The 13165-nt window shown below is 36.9% G+C and overlaps 1 long non-coding RNA gene across 3 annotated transcripts in view; it reads left to right on the top strand.

Moving 5' to 3' along the window:
- Nucleotides 1-5574: 5574 nt before the first annotated feature.
- Nucleotides 5575-13165, top strand: part of LOC310883511 — a 46908-nt gene continuing 39317 nt past the window's right edge. For all 3 annotated transcript variants that reach the window (XR_014573569.1, XR_014573570.1, XR_014573571.1), the window contains exons 1-3: nt 5575-5983; nt 6611-6737; nt 12049-12151. This is a non-coding gene — a long non-coding RNA (uncharacterized lncRNA). The remainder of the gene's footprint in view (nt 5984-6610; nt 6738-12048; nt 12152-13165) is intronic.

Genomic DNA, 13165 nt, shown 5'->3' with positions numbered 1-13165 from the left:
ACCTCCTGTTACCTCCTTTTGCCCTTACTTAAAATACATCTTTCTTATTTTCTTTCAATGTATATTTTCATTAAGCTCAAGAGAGGTCTCATGGGTGAAACTGAGAGCAGAGTTTGGCCTTAGGTGTTCATTTCATAGAGGTATCTTGTCAGCTACATTTAGTATTTGCATTTGGGATCAAAATGATACAATATCCTTTTATTTCAAAGTTTTCCATAGTTGCTTTGCTCCTTGTCAGTCAGTTCTCATACTCTAATCACAGGGTTCAAGCAAGGAGTGCCATTAGTAATGTGTTGGAAAGAGTACTGCAATAAGACCTGTAGAAAAAAATCTTCAAATATTTCATTAACTGAAACAGCATTTATTACCAGAAGAGCCCTTCTAACCATTGATATAATTATTCTGCATAATGACCTTGCAAATATATTGTGTCAAGCCACAAAATGAAAACTTTGCAGAGTAGCCCAATATTCTCAGACTTTGTATTAAAATTTGAGTTTCATAATCTTAGTCTCCTCCTCACTCTCACACACATGCCCTCACACTCACCTGCCCACATACTCATGCACACTTACACATTTTCTTACTTTTCAATCAAAAAACAAATGAAAAAGTTCTTTGCTAGAAATGCAGGTGGAATTGTCGTACTGTTGCCATTTTGAAATGAATGAAGAATGTTAATAAGCTCCTTAATGTTCTTTATTTTCTAGATTCAGAATGTTACAGTTACATTTCTTCCAGATGTTAAGAGATGTTTAGTTAATGTAGTTGCTTTTGATACTTTTTTTTCTTTTGAAACATTTTCTTTTGAAGTGTTCTTTCATTGCCAGGGTTGTGTTCAAATTTCTGAAATTTGAGTAGTTCTTTGGAGTGTGAATGCAGAGACTTAATCTGGAAACAGAATTCAGCTTCTGTCCCACAATCAGACCCACACTGCCATTAGTACCAGGTCTGTGTAGTCATAGACATGCAAGTCCATTGTTACCATTTAACCACAATATGTCATATGTCAGAGTATACTTCAGAGTTTAGACTAGATTTTTGTTTTGTTTTGTTTTTCTGGTTGTATGCCTCTTGCAGAAGACCAGATGACTTTTTTTCTTTTTTTTTTAAGGGTGCTTGATGATGAAAGAATGGCATTGAAATATCATTGACATCTTTGAGCTGCAAGGTGTGTGTATAGACAGCCTATAGCTTAATTCAAGCTTACTGTCTAGTAAATGCAATCATTTCTGAAACCTGGATTTTTCTAGTCTCAAACATGCATAGGATTGCAAGGACTAATTTATCCAACTGGACAGCTATTTGAGAAAAATCATTCAAATAGCATTTTTTTTTCCAGTAAGTTGTACAACAGTGATGTTTGTTGTATGTTTAAAGGTGTTGCTTCAGACTGTTCTATTTCTGCAGCAAACTAAAAATATCAGGTAGATTGGGGAGGCACAAAGTAAAGGAGAAATAACTTTCTTTAGATGTGAAATTGATGTTAAACTTCACTGTGTAAATAAAGAGAAAACAGGGAAAGGGAGAGGAAAAATCAAAAACAAAAACATGGAAAAAAACAAGCATTTTCTAACACACAGACTTGTTTATCCCGAGACAAACACACAGGCTTTGTGAATCTTCATAACTGCAATAGAATTAATAGCATGATGCATGCTCACCTCAAACAAAAACTATGGTCCAGGAAGCCAAGTGAATACGGTTACTCTTTGACATAACCAGGCAAGGGACAGTAAAAGATGGGGCAGAGGCTGGAACTCAAGAACACATGGCAATAAATTCTTCTTCTGTGATCAGGTAAAGAAGCACTTGAAGACCTGGAGCTATGAAAAGCTAGTTATAACAGAGAGAAGAAAAATAGTGTTTAACATTAATAAAAACACACCACATATAGAAAATTTGGATATAACATGGAGTTGCAGGCCACAGAAGAAAAATCAAGGTGAAAAGAACCTTGTGTGTTTGGTCTTACCAAACATAACAATGACCCCAAAATTCTTTCTCAGTTTGGGATACGAAAGTATCAACTTCAACATCATTTTCCTCCCAAGGTAGATTCAAGTTACTGACATCTCACCAGATCCATCCACACTGACTTCAGGACACAGAGGGGCAGTGGAAAAATATGCATAAAACCTGAGGAAAGGGCAGATGCCAGGAAGCATTTATACCATTATTTTAACTGTATTATTGTGACTTTTCTCTGTTACTGTATTCTTGTTTCATTACTCTTTTTTTCCACGTAATCCTAATTACACAGCAAATCTGGACTAATTCTGTGACTAGATTAAGATCACAATTACACTAACAGGAAATTAATGGTTATGTATAAGATGTTTCATTTCTGCCCATAACAAGACTTTCAGCATAAGAGATGGAATGTTATCAGTTTCCTATACACAAATTATTGACAACAGCTAACTTTAGAAAAAAAACTTTCAAGATAAACGGTGAGTTTTCCACCTCTTCAGCACTTCCAGATCACAACAGAGTGCTTTTCCAGAAGGCAAAGTTTTCAACAGACACAATGTATGAACTAATTAACCGTAAGTTATTGGGTTCATTACAAATGTGATTCCATAACGTGATAATAAACTGGATATCAGACTGTATGATCCTACTGGTCATATCTGACCTTAAATTCCATTAATGTTATGTGGAAATGGTGTGTGTTTCTTTAATGGGAACTTCTCCATCTGCTTCTGCCATGAACTGCTGTACTCTCCTGGGCGCTTGCAATGCAATCAGTTCAGCTTGAGTAACACTTGTGGCTGCTGACTATTCTGGGACTTAAAGGCAGCATAATGGTTTGGGCTTTTTGGGTCTATAGATTGCATCCTTGCAAGAAGAGTTTTATAATACTTTTAATTGACCTATTGAAGAAAAAAAAAAAAAAAAGAAAGAGAGAAAAGAAAAAAGAGGTCAGATTAAAAAATATTTTAAACTGCATTTTTCTCTAAATTCCTTATAGATAAGTGTGGTTAAGGGGCAAATACACTGAAACTTGTATTTTTGAAAAGTTTATCATTATCACATTCTCATCCTTTTAGCAGATGCATTTATTATTTTATTGCTCAACTATTTTTTTCTTGTTAAAAGGTTTAAAAAGCCAGCATGCAAAGCAATGATAAAGAAGCTCTTGTTGTGTTGATAAAAAAAAATTGATAAAAAAGTTCTTGTGTTTTTTTCTTCTTTTAGAGAAATCTTTTCAGACTACTCCTTGATATTTAGAAAATAGATGGTATTTAAAAAGTTAAACTCTAATTGCAATGAAGAGTGAATGATGATCAAATTTAAAATTAAATTATGTTTGCAGAAGTGTCTTGATATCTTGTTTTGCAAAAGATTATATTTCTTCATTGTTAAAATCCTAACACTAATCAATGGTGGCTGAATGTGTTCTATTAAGTTTTAAATTACTTTCCAATTCTCCTCAGCTAAAAACAGTATACACTGTGAAAAAAAGAATTGAGAAAGAAGTTTAATCTGAAAATCATGCATCTACTGTAAGTGTAGTTTTCACATGGTTATAAAATTGCATATAAAATTTGGAGACATTGTTTTGAGATTAACATCATGATGATGGTAGTTGACACAGGCTCTTCTATTCCCTTTCTAATGTAAGAGTTGGACAAGAGTAAGTCAAGAGTTCATGGAGTTCACGTAGTCAGTCTAAAAGGGATCTGCTGACAAAACTAATAAGGATAATATCCAAGTTAGTTGTGCCACAACTAATTTTAGTGTTTATAGTAAAACTTTGTAAGTCATACTTTCTGCAGGCTACAATGGGTTGCTTATTTTCCAGAGAGTGACACAAAAATTACTATAGGACTAGAGAATATTCCCCTTTGTTTCATAGGTTATCTTCTGTCCATAGCTGTTTTACTATTTCTAAATCATCTGTGATGGATGTTAATATCCAGTCTGTGTAGCCTCTGAATATTTATAGCAGTGGCAATCCTGTGATTTTACATTGGAATTTAATTATTTGACTGTCTATTTTGAAAGTTTATCATCTCTTTCATTCTGTTAAAACAAATCTGGTTTTTTTTTTTTTCAGTTGCAATTTTTTTTTATTATTTTTAATTCTCTTCTGACATTTCAAACAGCATAGGAAAATGCTATGTAATTGTAAAGACCAGCAATGGGGAAAAACAGAAAACTGAGCACATGCTTTTTTTTCCCATGATATTTAAAGGATGTTTGATGAATAGAATATACAGGTCAATTTAGAAGAGGAGAAAAGGTTTGGTCAGGAAATAGAGGCAATATATACCCGAAAACTTTCTGTCCAGATAAACAACAGCTAGAATTGCACATTAAAAGTACTAACAAAACGAAATCTGAGCAAACATGAAAGAAGAGGTTGAAACTGTTAAAATCCTTACTTTTTTGTCCCTTTTTGATGAAACTTCATTTAAAAAAAAAAAAAAAAAAAACCACCGGGAAAGAAGAAGTCTCTTATTCAATAGTAGAATGCATTTGTACAGGTATCTTTGAGTATTTCTGGTTTAAGAAGTAGGTTGCATAGCTGTGTGGGAATATATACTGTTTAAGATGCCTCACATAGAAATTGTGTGATTTTTAGAAACAGAGCTTCGTGAAGGTTTAAGGGCAATTTCCTGCCAACATCTAGTAAAGGAACATAAAGATGTTATGGGAATCTTGTGAGCCCTACTCCATCTGAATCTGGCAAAGCCAGTTTTTATTATTATTATCATTATTATTATTATTATTAATAATAATAATAATTTATTTTTTTGTCATGGCTCAAACTTCTTCCTTCATTCTCATCCATCCCACTAGGGGAATGAGGGCTGTGGTCAGTCCCTCAGAGCTCCTCTCTGCAGCTCCTTCCTCCTCACACTTTTCTCCACCGTAGTTCCTTCTCACAGGCTGCAGGGGCACCTCCTGCCCTCCTCCTCCTCTCCCCTTGCTGTCTGTGCAGCTCCATTCCCCTGCCATGCAGCGTGTGTATATATATATATACATACACACACATATGCGTGTGTGTATATATATATACACACATATGCATGTGTATATATATGTATATATATGTACACACATATATATATACACACATATGCATGTGTATATATATGTATATATATGTGTGTATATATATATGTACACATATATATGTGTGTGTATATCTATTGCTGTGTAATATATCTGTGTATATATATATACACATATATACACACACACTGCACAGCAGGGGGCAGTGAGAGGAATGGCCTTGGGGGAAAAAAAATATATACATTTTCCTTGAGGTGCCACCATCTTGGCTGTGGGGCCTAGTTGTGCCCTGCTATGGGGCTGTTGGGGCCCCCACGGGGCAGCCCCAGCATCGCCTCACGCAGCGACCCCCAGACCCGTGCCACTGCCTAGGTACGTGTGCCCTGCACAAAGTATCAGGTTAACTTGTGTTTGAACTATTCTCACTCTAGCCATGAGAAGATGTAATATCTCTACTGAGCTGACTAGAGCAGCAATACAATGCAGCTTCACTTATAGCTCTCAGATGGTGAGTTTATGTTCTTAATTAAATGTTCATGAGGGGTTGGGTGGAGTCAAAAATATGAGCAGGTTACCTAAATGATGGCAGAAACGAGGAGTATATGTGAGGGAACAGCAGCTCTACTGAGTGTTCTGACTCCTGGGACAAGGAAGGAGGCTACCTTGCAATTATCTGAGATGTGAGAAATATATTATAGCAATAAAGTATAAATAATAATGAAATAGGGGCATTCCAGAACTGCTGAATAATTTATACTGTTGTTGAGCACAAAATAATTACTTCTGAAAATCTTCAAAAGTTAAGCTGCTCTTAATTTGAAAAATTAAAAGATAGGCTATTACATTGGCATTGTTTTTACAATGACAATTTTATTTGTTTTCTCAAAATACCCATTTTCAAAAAAAAAAAAAAGACTAGAAACTTCGTTAGGATGCACAACAGGCAAGACTCCATAAAGTAAGTAGCTAGGGAATTAAAACACCTGTGTTGTTCGTCAGATAAAGTTTCTTTTTGTGCACTTGCAGATGTAAGAGTGACTTTGCATTTAGCTGGCACTGGGATTGGAACAAAGAGAAAATAGGTTTTTCCCATGATACTCATTGCCAATTACCTCTCTGATTTGAAGCCAGGTGGGGACTTTTCTGCTCAAAGTATCTATCAGGACGATAACTGCTTTACCTGGTAGGAGAGATGAGCTAGCCAGAACACCAGTGTAAATCTAGTATGCAGTACCTTCCTGGTGGATGTGAAATAGAAGCCCTCTTCCTTCCAGTTGTGATATTGTCTGAGTGTTTTGCAGCACTTCTGGGGGAAACATAGATTATGAGGTCTGCTAAAATCCAGAATGGTTTTGAAAATACATACGCTAAAGACAGAAGAATGCTCTTAGAAGGCCAGGACTGTTTAAAGTTGATACTGAATTGCCATTTGGTCCATAGTTTTGGTTCCTGTGTGAAGTCAAAGGCACAGTAAACTTCTGCTTTAAATTCTGCTTCACTGGAAGCCTATTTAGGGATCAGACTTGGAGCTTTAATTACAAATACCTTTATTATTATTATTTTTTATTTTCCCCCATTTCTGAAGCTTTAACTCAATGAATAAGGAACACTGCTGTTCACCTTTTCCACAGTGAAGAGAGAGTTACTCAGAATGAAGCCCTGACCCACTTGTAAGGCATCTCAGTGCTTCCTCTGTTTGCATGAGTGCAGCAGTAAGTAGTCCCCTCTAATTTTGTGAATCTTTATCTTAAAAGGGATATGTTACCGTCCACTCATTTATGTTGCATAATTGTGCTTTTATTTCAGGATATCATAGTCTTGAGTCATAAGGCTTAGTATTTTTCAGTAGAAATAGTTGAGATGGTAGAAGATTTCAGGTAGAACTCAGCCTAGTTTGAAAACACAAGATACTCAAAAACATCTTTACGGGACAGTGTTGTTTCTTTTAGTAACTTGTTTTGGCAGAAAGTACTGGTCTTCTTAGAATGAGTATGTACTTTGAAGACTTCAAGTGAGGAAATGAGTACCAGAATAGACTTTCGGTGGGTGGGGGGTAGAATTTGGTGAAATATCCCATAAAGCGAGGACAAGGGCATGTTTTGGTTTTCCTGCCTCAGTTGGGTTGGTGTTTTTGCCATAACTGCTTGTAATGTGGGGCAGAAACAATAGCCTGTACCTGAATTATGTTTAGGTAAAGTTGAACCTTAAGAAAAGATTATGCAGAATGGGATGCACAGTCTTTAGCAAGGCATTATGTAATCGTAGTTACTTGTAAAAAAATAAAAATAAAATAAAATAGTCTTTTCAGTTGTTAATCCTTCAGCTTTCCAGAGGAAATTATTTATTGGAGGCAAATATTCTTTGTAGTATAATTTTGTCATTCCCTTGCTGTAACGTGTCCCTGAAAATGTATTAAGTTATATTGATCCAAGAATAATTAGACTCCTAACCCTCATGTTGGTTATTGTTTCATGGGAAAGTGCCATTGTGTTTTGAATGACTATTTTTACCTTAATTTTAGTTTTCTTTTTCAACCTGACAAATGTTTTTTTGAGGGAAATGAGAATATTAAGAGAAAATAGCTTAAATCTTTTATATTCATTCCTACAAATACCTTAGTTAATTTAAAATATTTGGAACGCTCACCTGAAAATCTTTACTTTAAATTGTTAATACAGAACCCCAGTCTACATAGAGAACTTTGGGAATAAAACTACAGAAAATAGATACTATCAGTGGGTAGGACAAACGAACAGGAAAAATCTCTGTAGTGGAAGAGAATTATGCCTGATTAAAATATTCAGAAATTCATGAATTACTTAGAAGAGTGCTCCAAGAGGCTTGTCTGTAATAAACAGTTAATGTGTGTAAGACTAATCAATGTAATTTTCAGAGATGGAATACACCTGCTTATTTTTCTTTTTAATTAGGGAATGCATCGTCATCCAAATGGTTAAGAACAGTCGCTGGGTCATGTTTTCTGTAATAGTTAGCTTATTAAAAAAGCAATCAAATGATTTTTGTTAAACATGGACCAGAACAGCAAGTAATTTCTTATTATTGAGTAAGTTGCAAACATAATATATCATTATGGCCATAAGCTCTTGTAATACAAATAGTTATCTGCAGTCCTCGAGCACCATGCAGTTAGCCAATTTGGCATAAAGCTGTGCAAGGTTTGGATGCTTGCTCTAGATTTCTGTCCATGATAAACTTTTTTTTTTCTTTTTACCATTACTTGGTCACATGATAATAAAACTTTATGGATGCTTTTTTGATATTTGCTGAGTGCTTTCCATAGTTAGTTCTAATATTTGCTTTACTTTGTTCAACTGATGCAATCAGGAAAGGTGTACTGGTCTGATGCTTATTTACAAAAAAAAAAGAAAAAAAGTGATGCTGGTGTATTGTAAAACAGAATTGCAGTCTTCAAATTAAAGCTTTGATTCAGATATTTCTGGGGTAAACCTAGTAGTTACATAGAAACAAAGGTAAATGGAGAGTAATAGCCTAACGCATCCACTTAAAAAAAAAAAAAGTACTAAGATGTTTCATGCATATAAAAAAGAAAAAGAACTGGTGAAAGAAACATAAGAGGAAGAAGAAAGACACTGTATATCTTGTCAGTGTATGCAAATATCTTCTTCTGAACCTCCTGAATAAAATAATACAAGTCTGTAATGAAATTATGTATTATGTCGTCTTTCCGTATTTTAGTTTTCTAAGGCCACTTCTGTTGTCTAAAGAGAAGTAGAAAATGCATTGCATTTCTGTTTTCACGATTGATGGATGGAGTCTCTTCCGTTTTTTCCAGCTATTTCAGTCTGTGTGGTTCATTGTGAGAGTTATATCATAGAATCTCTGAGTTGGAAGGGACCCACAAGGATCACTGAGTCCAACTCCTGGGTCCCAAAAGGACCACCCAAAAAACGAAAGCAGACCATGTGTCTGAAAGCATTGTTGAAACACTTTTTGATCTCCGGCAGGTTTGGTGCTGTGACCACTTCACTGGGGAGCCTGTTCCATTTTCTCTCGGTGAAGAACCTTTTCCTTATATCCTGCCTGACCCTCCCCTATCCTAGCTCCATGCCGTTCCCTCAGGCCCTGTCACTGTCCCCAGAGAGCAGAGATCAGTGCCTGCCCTTCGGATCCCTTCACGAGGAAGTTGTGAACTGCGATGATGTCTCCTCTTCTCCAGGCTGAACAATCCAAGTGACTTCAGATGCTCCTCATATGTCTTCCCCTCTAGACCCTTTACCATCTTCATTGTCCTCTATAACTAAGACATCCAGGATCATGTAATCCATTTGAGTTCTACTCTAATATTGTTGTCTCATCTGTAGTCTTCCCTGGTGTGGGATCATAAGCAGTTCCTGATGGACATGCCTCAGACACAGCTGAGCTCAGGTAAACCAGCACAGGCTGCAGTGCACCTGACTGAGGAGGTACATGGACTGCCATTTGCAAGGGAGATGGCAGTTTAGTTGAACAAGGATTGACTTGAAACTAAGCCAGTAGTACTTAAATCATCAAATGCAGAAACACTTGTTTTTAATAAGAAATACTGTGTGGTTTCATTATATGAAACTTGCTGATTCAGTTTCTGTCCTGATTCATGACTGAAGCAAACCTGAGACCAGGAGACATTGCCAGAGAAGGTCATTCCCAATCCAAGGCACAGGAGTTTTTGAAAACATTGCAGACAGGATTTTCCAAAGGGATCACTTGTATGTTAGGATTCTGCATATGGATTAAGTAACATTGATCTTCAGTAGGAAATAAGTATGCATAGCTGAAAAGCTCTCCTCTTTGACCCAGGTATAGATGATCAGAAAAAGCTTTGGAAAAGCCTGTTCTAAAACACTTTTAATCAAAATCCCAAAGATTAAAACTGATTTCCTGGAGCTTTGACTTTTCTCCTATTTGTTGGGTTGAAACTCAGCTTCAGAATAGTAATGTTATGAAAAGAATTTTAAAGTACTATGGTAGCAAGTATGCATTCCACTGATAAAATCTTACAAGTTGTGTTACATTGATCTATGTATTGTTTTGAAAGCCATTTTTCTAGAGAAGGTCAGAACAGCTGGCTGTGTTCATGTGTATATATTAGTTGCTGTTAATGGTGTCACTGATGTAGTCATATATCTGTGTTTTTTTCTGACGAACTGTATTTATGAGTATGGTCTCAAAGTTTCTATTAAAGTCTAACCAACATAAAGATCAGAACACAAGTCTAACAGCATTACAAGAAACATCTAAACCATTAGTTTTCTCACATTTGGGCTGCTGTTACACTAAGTCAGTCTGTTTGGTTCTGCAATCACTGGCTTGTGACTCTGAAGGTATTTGCATGCAGCTTTAAACTGAGTTTCCTGCACCTCACCAGCCATGGGACTGCAGTGTTGGAAGGTTTCCTGGCCAGTCTCAATTCTCAGTTATTAGACAAATATATTTGTACTCTTACAGATGACCTCGCTAGGCTGTCCTAAGCCTGAGCTCGGTCCCATTTTGTCATGCCTGAGTGCTGCAACCTTGGCTGCCCACTGGCCTAGAGTTCCCACTTGGGAAGCTCCTCCCTCATGTGGGAGTTTGGAGCTCGCTTTTTATGACTTTTTTTCCAGACATTGAAAGGTTTTGCTTGAATTTATATGAAGCTCAGGGATAAGGGACTCTGGCTAGTCCCGTGTTGTTCAGAAAGGTTTTTTAAGAAACCCAGTATGACTGGTAGTACAAAGCTGCATGCGTGTTTTGCATGTCTAATACTTTTCACTCTATAAATATGCTGTCAAGCAAGGACAATACTTTGTCTTTACATCTCATGAATCTTTTACAGCTTCAGCACTGGAAAATAACAGTCTTATGCAAATGAAACAAAACCAAGCAAAATTAGTTGCTTTAGCTGTTCGCTGAAATCTGACCTACTTATGCACAGATGTACTGTCTGATCAGGCTGCAAGCAGAGGTGCGCAGATGCATCTGGAATTTTCTGGCTCCAAATTATATCCTAAAAGTAGATGTTTTAAACCTATGCTCATATGCAAATCTGAGTTCACATTCAGCACATAGTAGCTTTTCTGCCTCTGTCATGGTCTGTTGCCCTGTGTGCCTTATCAGATGAGTTCCATATGGCCAGGGATTACTCATGTTAAACAGTCTAGAAAAAGTCTGCTGTGTAAGGCTGGAGTCGGGGAACATTTATTAGGCAGCAGAAAATTTTATGTTCAGGGTGGTAAAAGAATTCAGTTTGCTGCAGTATCTCATTTTATTCAGATGTGATTCTAGTCTACTGTAGAATATTCTTGATAACGTAAAGCTGATACTAGAGCCAGTCCTTGAAATTTTATTTCTCCCACCTGAGCTAATAGCAAGCTAACCATAACCAAGGCATTCTCTGTGAAGAGAAATCAAATGAAAGAAACAGTAACTTTCGAACATTTTCTGTTACCGACTAAAACTACGATAACTGGAGTATATCTCTTTTTATTCAACTGTGCAGTAACAGCAAGAAATTGTATATGTCTACGTACATGCACGTTTCCCCTCAAAACTCAAAAGCAAATTTTCTGAAGATTCACTTGTACGTAATTCAGAGATGATTTTTCCTCTGCTGCTAAAGTTCCTGGCTGACACTTCATTTTCCTGCCTGAGACTTCCAGACAGGAGGCTAAGCTGAAGATCATGACTAGCCATTTCAGTCTAGGAATCTCTAGCTTTTCTGGCACTTACACACCACTTGTGCTGTGATGTGTGTGCATCAGTGTTTCAAGTTGACTGCTACTTTAACACCAACTCAGAAACTAGCAGTGTATACATTTAGTGTATTGTGCTTTTAAAATCTTCAGCTTTTGGTGGATTTCTGTAAAATGCTGATATCAACATTGATACTGTCTTGTATTGTTGAAAAGGGCCGAGACAGCACATTTAAATCTAAAGATATATCTCAGTTACAGTCTAGGTGTATTCTATTTGCCGGTTTGATGTTTCTTAACATTATTTCCTTTTTTTTTTTTTTTTTTTTCCAAGTCTCTGTGACTTGTTTAGTTTTGTCCTCGGAATCCATCTCTTCCCTCTCAGTTTTCTGGACTAGATACAACTGGAATTATTGGTGTGGCTTCCCTATAAGCAGGTATGGTTGGAAATCTTATACCAGGGAGCTAATTAGAATCATTTGAAGTGTGTTCAAGCCAGCCAAGTGTTTCAGCTCTTCTGAGTCACAGCAAGATTTGTTTTTGAAGATTTATCACTAAATGGGTATTAACTGCTCCTTGTGCCGCCAAAGCTTGGTCACTTGATGGGCTTAATAGTCTGCTGGAAAGAGCTGGGTGTCTTTCCAAGACTCTGCCCATCAGATAAATGTATTTGTCCATTTATGTCCTTTTCCCAAGTTTGAGTAATAACATGGAAATGCAAAGAGGGACTGCTGGACGCTGGGTCACGTAATACCTTTCTATAAAGGGATATTTCATTCAGCACTGGAAAGCAATTTATCTTCAAAAATTATGTTCAGGTGTCATTTGGTACATGTTTGGGATGATTTAGTTTTACCGCTTCCATAAGTACTCACTAGTATAGTCTGAAGCTCTACTACTTGGCAACAGTAGCTGCAGCTTGCCTTGGTTTGCAGATTTCTTCACTCTTCCCTTCTGCTATCATCTCACATCACTTTTTTTCAAAGTCTTCTTAGATAAGCTATCAGCAAGTTCCAGGGCCGTATAGGAAACATGACGGGCTTGCAAATTATGTCTTATCTTGTGTAGATGTACTCTTGTGACACCACAGAGTACACAGGATAAGACCTTTCTGTGTACCTCAGAGACCAGCAGTTTCTGCTGAAAATACAAGTCTGAAAAAAATGAAAGAATTCAAGTACTTTGTAGAAATGACTCATGCCCAGTTTGAAGTCAGGGAATCTTTCATGCGTCAGGCATGGCAAATCTCTGCTGCCATCACAGCACTCCTACAGCGTGTCTAATCATGGGTGACCGGGCTTGGGCTAAATGGACTCTCTCACATCAGAATTAATAACCTGGATTCAGAGGAAAGGCCTGGAAGTTTCCTAATAGCAAGGGATGTGGGTGTGGGTTCTGTCTTGCAGGGTGGAGGCTGTACTGAAGGGAGGACCCCACTAGGAATGTCCCCT

The sequence above is a fragment of the Anser anser genome, assembly GCF_964211835.1.
Source record: "Anser anser genome assembly, chromosome: 1".
NCBI lineage: Eukaryota > Metazoa > Chordata > Aves > Anseriformes > Anatidae > Anser > Anser anser.
The sequence above is the reverse complement of the archived record's forward strand: the minus strand, read 5'-3'. Positions and strand labels throughout refer to the sequence as shown.